Consider the following 7819-nt stretch of genomic DNA (forward strand, 5'->3'; position numbering starts at 1 on the left):
GGTTTCTGCACTGTAAAGTTAATTTTTTCCTCTTTTCTGTACCATAGTCTTTGGAAGTCATGATACACAGCCCACACTTAGAGAGGGGAGTTATGTACCTCTTCCTTGGGGGCAGAGTAGCTACAGAAATTATTTTGAATTCTTATGCATGGAACATTTGTCTTCTTCCCATTTATTTGTTTATTCCATCACTTATATCAGTATGGATTTATGGATATTGATTTTGTACTTTGGGTTATAATCCAAAAATATATATATATAATCTATTTTATTTATAAAATTATATAAAATATATATATAATTATTATATAGAAAGATAATCTATTTTATTTTTTTATTTTCTTTTCAATTATTTTTATTAGTTGGAGGCTAATTACTTCACAACATTGCAGTGGGTTTTGTCATACATTGACATGAATCAGCCATGGAGTTACATGTATTCCCCATCCCGATCCCCCCTCCCACCTCCCCCCTCACCCGATTCCCCTGGGTCCTCCCAGTGCACCTGGCCCGAGCCCCTGTCTCATGCATCCCAACTGGGCCGGTGGTCTGTTTCACCATAGATAATATACATGCTGTTCTCTCGAAACCTCCCACCCTCGCCTTCTCCCACAGAGTCCAAAAGTCTGTTCTGTACTTCTGTGTCTCTTTTTCTGTTTTGCATATAGGGTTATCATTACCATCTTTCCAAATTCCATATATATGTGTTAGTATAAGATAATCTATTTTATTTTGTTGCTCAAATTGTTCCAGCTTTGGCCTTTGGGAGCTCTTTCATTTGATGCTTATGTCCCTTTGATATACCTCCATCATTGTGGCTTTTTTGAGGACTTACTTTCTGGTGCTCCAAGATGCCTGTCCTAGAATCATCCATTTCTGCAAATATCCTTTGTTTCTTTTACTGGAAAATGGTATTAAAAACCAAGAGCTGGGTGCTGGGTGTACTTGTTGCTACTAGGGTATCATTGTTTCTAGGCCTTTTCAGTGGATAGAGCTGGGGAATATATGTATGTAGACTAACCTATGTACACACATATTTCTACAATGATTTTTCTTCCAAGGAGCAAGCAAAAGATGCTTGCTTTTTAGAAGAAAAGCTATGATAAACCTAGACAGTGTATTAAAAAGCAGAGACTACTTTGCTGACAAAGGGCCATACAATCAAAGCTATGATTTTTTTCCAGTAGTCATGTACGGATATGAGAGTTGGAGCATAAAAAAGGCTGAATGTTTCACTATAGATAATATACATGTTTCGATGCTGTTCTCTAGAAACATCCCACCCTTGCCTTCTCCCACAGAGTCCAAAAGTCTGTTCTGTACATCTGTGTCTCTTTTTCTGTTTTGCATATAGGGTTATCATTACCATCTTTCTAAATTCCATATATATGTGTTAGTATGCTGTAATGTTCTTTATCTTTCTGGCTTACTTCACTTTGTATAATGGGCTCCAGTTTCAGTCAATGTATGACAAGACCTACTGCGGTATTGTAAAATGATTAGCCTCCAACTAATAAGAATAAATGGAAAAAAAAAGGCTGAATGCCAAAGAATTGATACTTTCAAACTGGTGTTGGTGAAGACTCCTAGGAGTCACTTGGAATGCAAGGAGATCAAATCAGTCAATCCTAAAGGAAATCAACCCTGAATATTCATTGGAAGGCCTGATGTTGAAGCTGAAACTCCAATACTTTGGCCATCTGATGCAAAGAGCTGACTTGTTGGAAAAGACCTTGATGCTGGGAAAGATTGAAGGCGGGAGGAGAAGGGGACGATAGAGGATATGGTTGGATGGCATCACTGACTCAATGGACATGAGTTTGAGCAAACTCCAGGAGATCATGATGGACAGGGAAGCCTGGCATGCTGCAGTCCATGGGATCACAGAGTTGGACATGACTGAGTGACTGAACAAGAATGATTTCTATATCAGTGTCCATATTAAACATGAGTTTATACTGATGTCTTTAATATTAACACAGTACTACATAGTTCATTTTAGCCTTTCTCTCTTGTTTATCTATAACCTCCTATTCCAACAGTAAGAAACCTGGCTCCCATTGTCTGCTGTCCCTTTATTTGTTGAAATTCTGGTATACATGTGGTTTTAGAATTGTTAGCCTGTACCATTGTGAAAAACAACTTGTGGTAAAGTGCTTATGTAAAATTACTTTTATCATTAGTTCTACAGTGTGTAGTCTAGTAATTTTCAGTTTCTTAGATTAGAACATCCTTTCCCCATCCCCTTCAGTGAGGTTGTGTCATACTTTGGTAACAGTTAAATAATTTTGTCACAGTCTACATTCCATCCTGAGAGTCCTAATTTCCTAGTTGATTTTTTCATTTGCATACACTCAGGTTTACTCTTTATTTTGTAACATATAGATTTTGTCAAATAGGCAGTGTATCTACCAGTACAGTATTATATAGCATAGTTTCATGGCCCTAATATATCCTTTGTGGTTCACCTAGTCAATCTTTGCTCCTCCCTAACCCCCTGGCACAGTCATCTGTTTTCAGTCTCTATAGTCTTCACGTTTTCAGAATGTCATATAAATAAACTAATAGCTTTCTCTGACTTTTTCACTTAGCAATATGCATTTAAGATTTATCCATGTCATTGTATAAGTTAATAGCTTAATCCTTTTAATTGCTGAATAGTGTTCTATAGTATGGATGTACTGCAGTTTGTTTATCCATTTACCTTGAAGGACATCTGAGTTGCTAACAGTTTTTGAAATTATGTGTAAAGCTGCTATAAACATTTGCATGCAGGATTTTGTGTGGACATAAATTCCCAAATCAGTTGGGTAAATATTTAGGAACAAGATTGCTGAACTGTGTGATCAGACTAAGTTTAATATTGTAAGAAACTGCCAAACTGTCATCCAAAGTGGCTGAGTACCATTTTACATTCCCACCAGCAATTAACAAGAGCACATGTTGCTCCTCATCCTCACTAGCAATTGATATTATCAGGGATTTTATCTATTCTAATAGGCATGTAGTTATATCTCATTGTTGTTTTAATTTGCAATTCCCTGACAAACATATCATTTGAACATCTTGTCATATGCTTATTAGCCATCTGTATATCTTCTTTGGTGAGGTATTTGCCATTTTGCCCATTTTTAAATTGTGTTGTTTTCTTATTAATGAGTTTTAAGAATTCCTAATGTATTATGGATAAAAGTCTTTTCCCAGATATCAGTTTTGCAAATATTTTCTGTGGCTTGTCTTTTTATTCTCTCAACAGTGTTCTTTACAGAGCAGAAGTTTTTAATTTTGATGAGTTCCAGCTTACCAATTTTTTCTTTAATAGCATGTGTTTTTGGTGTGGTATATAAGAACCCCTTGGTCTAATCAAATGCCACAAAATTTTTCTCTCTTTTTTTTCTTTTTAAGAGTCATAATTTTCCATTAAAATTTTAAGTTTATGATCCATTTGAATTCATGTTTATATAAAGTGTGAGGTACAGATCAAGGTTCTTTTTTAAATATGTGGATATCCAAATGTTCCAGCACCATTTGTCGAAAAGACTATCTTTTTCCATTAAATTGCCTTTGCATCTTTGTGAAACAAAAGTTGACTCTATTTATATTGAACTATTTCTAGTTCTGGTATTTTGTTCCATTGATCTATATATGTGCTGATACAATAATTACCTTGATTTTTATGGGTATATAGTTAGACTTAACATTGGATAGACTGATTCCTCCAAATACCACACTGTTTTCATTACCATAGCTTAATAATTAATACTTGAAACAAGATATTGTGAGTTCTTCAACTTTGTTCTTTTTCAAAATTGTTGCAGCTATTTTTGTTTCCTTACTTTTCGATATGAATTTAAGAATCATATTGTTAATATCTAGAAAAAATCCCATTGGGATTTTAATTGGGTTTGCAATGAATCCATATAACAATTTTGGGGGAGAACTGACCTCTTAACAATATTGAGTTTTCCAATCCATAGATATGGTTCATATATCCATTTATTTAGTTTTTATTTGATATTTTTCTTAAATGTTTTGTAGCTTTCAGTGTACATATCCTAAACATATTTTGTTAGTTTCTTTTTTTACCTATTTCATTTTTCTGGTACAATTGTAAATTATACTGTTTTTTAAAAAACATTTGACTTCTGGTTGTTCATTGCTGTGCTGTGCTTAGTCACTCAGTCATGTCCGACTCGACTCTTTGCAACCCCATGGACTGTAACCTGCCAGGCTCCTCTGTCCATGGGGATTCTCCAGGCAAGAATACTGGAGTGGGTTGCCATGCCTTCCTCCAGGGTATTGGGAATTCCCAACCCAGGGATCGAACCCAGTTCTCCCACATTGCAGGTGGATTCTTTACCATCTGAGCCAGCAGGGAAGCCCAAGAGTACCGGAGTAGGTAGCCTAGCCCTTCTCCAGGGGATCTTCCTGACCCAGGAATGGAACCAGGGTCTCCTGCATCGTGGGCAGATTCACCAGCTGAGCTCCCAGAGACCTTGTTAAACTCATATATTAGTTCTACTAGCTTTTTTGTAAATTCCATGAAATTTTCTACATAGAAAATCATGTTATCTTTGAATAGAAATAATTTTGTTTCTTCCTCTATATTCCGTATACCTTTTATTTTTTCTTGCATTATCACACCAGTTAGGACTTCCAATATGGTACTAATATGAGTAGTGAAAATAAGGATGCTTGTCTTTTCCATGGTCTTAAGGGAAAAGTATTCAATCTTTTATAATAACTGTGATTATATCTATAGATGCTTGTCATTAGGTTAAAGAAGTTCTTTCTAGTTTTAGTTAGCTGTGAGTTTCTTTTTAAGTTTTATTGAAGTATAATTTACATATCATAAAATTCAGCTATTGTAAGTATACATTTCAGTGTTTTTAGTACATTCATAGTGCTATGAGGCCACCACCAAATCCTGTTTTTGAGTATTTACCACCATCCCCCAGTCCTAATTTCTTGAATCCCTTTGTAGTCAGGCCCTGCTCCCATCTCCAATCCCAGGCAAAACTGCTTTCTTCTCTAATAATTTGTCTTTTTCAGGATATTTTATATAAGGAACACACTACTTCTATTTCCTGAATTTTGCTTCTTGTGGTAGTGGGTTTCCCCACTCCCAGTGCTGTCAGATCTGTCAGTGTTCCTAGGTGAGCAAAGGGAGTCTTCAACTACAAAATACAAAGAATGCTTTCCAGGTAGAGAAAGACTCAGTGGCTGAGTTAACCAAAGGCTCTGTTAAAAGGAGCACAGACAGGTCCAAACCTCCTGAAGAAAAAATCTGATGCCGTAACTCTTCAATTTCGACAGATCCTTAAGAAGATAATAGAGACTAAAATGTTGATGGGTGAAGTGATGAGAGAAGCTGCTTTTTCACTTGCTGAGGCCAAGCTCACAGCAGGGGACTTAAGCACCACAGTTAGCCAAAATGTAAATAAGGCCCAAGTGAAGATTGGAGCAAAGAAAAATAATGTAGCATGTGTTACATTGCCAGTATTTGAACATTATCATGAAGGAACTGACAATTATGAACTGACTGGTTTAGCCAGAGGTGGGGAACAGTTGGATAAACTGAAGAGGAATTATGCCTGGTGGAACTGGCTTCACTGCAGACTTCCTTTGTTACTTTGGATGAAGCTATTAAGATAACCGACAGGCATGTAAATGCTATTGAACATGTCGTCATTCCCCAGATTGAACGTACCCTTGCTTATATCATCACAGAGCTGGATGAGAGAGAGCAAGAGGAGTTCTACAGGTTAAAGAAAATACAGGAGAAGAAAAAGATTCTCAAGGAAAAGTCTGATAAGGACTTGGAGCAACGGAGGGCAGCTAGAGAGGTGATGGAGCCTGCTAATCTCCTGGCTGAAGAGAAGGATGAAGATCTTCTGTTTGAATAAGCTTTCCTGCTCTCGTTCTTTCAGAAGGCCTAACATGTCAGCATTTTAATTCATGGTGTGTAGGTTTGTTATGTGTGGCTATTTATTTTTTGGCTTAAGAATTTCACCAGTTGTAAAAATTTCCCTGGATGTCTGTTTATGGGATCTACCTTTTCAGAATCATAATTAAGCAACAATTAATCACCAATGAAATTTGTAGGACCTGTCCCCAAACCTGTAGAATTTATGCTGCAGAAGTGTCACCCTACTTCAATTATACATTTGTTACAAGTCATCTGCTTACTGAACATAATAAGAAAATCCCTTTAGGAAGCAGCAGTGATCTCAGGCCAACACACGTTTGTAGGCCAGCTACTCTGGAGCACCCTTTGTTCCTACCTGCTCACACACCTTGGCACCATTGTCTGAGATTGCTACAGCCATTCTTGTGTTAGTTACTATGGGACGTCTCTCCTTAAGCTTTAGGAAAGCCTTCACTTATTTTTTCCCTGAATAACAGGTCTCTGTCTTGTCTGTCATGGGAACAGTTCTGCCAATTCAAATGTGACTATGATATAAACAGTAAAATGATTTAAAAATGAAAAAAAAAAAAAGAGAGAGAATGCTTTCCAAACTGGGTCACTTATTGTGGTGGGATCGCCTCTGCTGGTGCCACTGGGCATCTCTAAGGTTAGAGAAGAAACTCTCTGGCCCACAGAAATAAAGATTATTTTCCCTGGCCACCTTTTATTTTTGAACTTCCCACTTGATAACCCTTACCATTGCCACTGGGCCTGACTGGAGTTGTCAGCATAAAATACCCATTTAATCTGGAAGAAACTTGAACCTACCTGAGCCACCTTCATCCAATATGTTCGGGTCAGGAGATGCCAGGCTTGGTTGCCTTCTATTGCTGAGTGAAGAGTTGTAAGATGCCCATCTGCCATATCTTTCCTCCAGTACTGGGGTCTTTAGCCAGTCTACTTTCCTCTATCATTCAGAGTCCCCCTATGTTTGCTTCTTGTGTCATATTATAGTTGTTCTTACAGAGAGAGGCAGGGAGAAATGAGTCTCTGCCATCTTGTCTGATCAAAGTCCCTAGATAATTTACAATTAATTTAACTATTGATATGTTAGGGCTTAAGTCCTTCATTCTGTGTGCTTGGTGGGAGTGGTTTATGTTCTTTTTATTCTCTCCACTCTCTGTTTTCTTTTTCATGCTTTCCTATGGGTTACTTCAAGATTTTTTAGAATTTCATTTTGAATTAGCTAGTGTCTTTTTTAGTGCATTTCTTCATATAGATTTTTTAAGCGGTTGCTGTAGATATTATGTATGTATATACATACATAATATGTATGTATGTATATATAATGTATATTATGTATAATGTATGTATGTATATGTATTATGTATAATGTATGTATTATGTATAATATTATGTATGTATGTATAATACTATACATATTACATATTATATAACTTATCAAAGTCTATAGGTTGTGTAGACATTTTATTAGTTCCAGTGAGGTGTGTGTGTGTGTGCTCAGTGCTCAGTCATGTCCAATTCTTTGCAGCCTCATGGACTGTAGCCCGCCAGGCTCCTCTGTCCATGGAATTTTCCAGGCAAGAATACTGGAATGGATTGCCATTTCCTATTCCAAGGGATCGTCCCAACCCAGGGGTCGAACCCATGTCTCCTGCATTGGCAGGTGGATTCTTTACCACTAACACCACCTGGGAAGCATTTCTCTTTAAATTTAATAAACTTCTCCCATTCATAAAATAATTTTATCAACTATTTCCTCTATATACCCTGAGACTCATATCAGACAATATTATAATTTTTATTTCAACTATCAAACATGATTCAGAAAAGTCAAGAAGAGAATGAAAGCTTATTACATTTACCTATAATTTTGTTCTTCCATTGTTC

The 7819-nt window shown here is 36.7% G+C and overlaps 1 pseudogene; it reads left to right on the forward strand.

Annotated features, from left to right (window-relative positions):
- The first annotated feature begins 5328 nt into the window (after window positions 1-5328).
- On the forward strand, window positions 5329-6006 carry LOC122435933 (annotated as a pseudogene).
- The last annotated feature ends 1813 nt before the right edge of the window (window positions 6007-7819 follow it).

Source organism: Cervus canadensis, chromosome X (assembly GCF_019320065.1).
Source record: "Cervus canadensis isolate Bull #8, Minnesota chromosome X, ASM1932006v1, whole genome shotgun sequence".
NCBI classification, from domain to species: domain Eukaryota; kingdom Metazoa; phylum Chordata; class Mammalia; order Artiodactyla; family Cervidae; genus Cervus; species Cervus canadensis.